This window comes from Chaetura pelagica, unplaced genomic scaffold (assembly GCF_000747805.2).
Source record: "Chaetura pelagica isolate M959 unplaced genomic scaffold, ChaPel_1.0 scaffold205, whole genome shotgun sequence".
Taxonomy (NCBI): Eukaryota; Metazoa; Chordata; class Aves; order Apodiformes; family Apodidae; genus Chaetura; species Chaetura pelagica.
In genome coordinates, this window is record NW_009953318.1 from 767,924 (window position 1) to 769,007 (window position 1,084).

The following is a 1,084-nucleotide window of genomic DNA, read 5'->3' on the forward strand; positions in this document are numbered from 1 at the left end:
TTGGCAACCTTTCCTGGCTGAACCAACTGTGGTAACAAGGTCAGGTTGGGGAATTTCTGAAAGATGTGACCAGATTATTTAGTTAGCAGTTGCCTGCAGACCTCAGAGCACCAGGAGCGTGTTTGAGTTCTGTAGCAATGATGATGGGAGCATTTTTGAAAAGGCTGTGAATAACCCATGGATAGGAATCACAACTAAAAAGGTTGCTGGATGTATGCTTATCTTCTTCTCCAGAGAGCAATACAAACCTAATTCTGGAACTCACAACATTGAGCAGTCACTTTCAGTCATGCAAAATGAATGTAAAATTCTTCTGTGTGTTACTTACTAGATTAGTACTGACTGTGTTTGCCTGTATTAAGAAGTTTAAGTATGTAAATATTTTCATTGCAAGCATAAAAGAGAAACTATGCAGATATTGGTTATTGTATCACATACACTATGCATATAAGGTAGACTTATATGAAGGTTTCTGATCACTAAATGCTTTAGAAAAGTAATTAGTCCTATGCCACATGAAAGAAAAGTATCTTCTAGCAATATATATCTAGAAAAAGTCAAAAGTGTCTGAATTTAACCTAATGTTCCAGCCAGAATTTGCAAATTCCACAACTGTTCTTGCAGAGAGGTTCCTGAAACTTAACTTCATGTACTAGAGTCAATATTTGTTTCAAAGTCCAAAGACCACCTGTACTGTAAACATCTGTGCAACACTGCAGCAAAATCTCTTGAGTAATGGCTGTTTAAATGCATCAGTCTGTTTCCTAAGGTACTGAGGAAATCCTAATGGTTTACATATATACACTAATAATGTCACATGACATGAGAAAGCAGAAGAGCGTACAAATCCCATGCTGGTGGAAAACAGCTGAAATTCCCTAGCCAAAGTGGGTTTGAGATATGGATCTATGACTGTAATGGGGTTTAGTCTGGGCAGGTGATCAGACCTGTCATTAAAAGCAGGGAGTCCTGACTGTTCCCCCAGAAAGGAGCTGCAGCCTGTTGTGTATCTGACGTGCAGTCATACCCCACACAATGGAAATTAAGGGTTGTGCTTTTTTGTATGTCTGAAGATAGTCTTTCC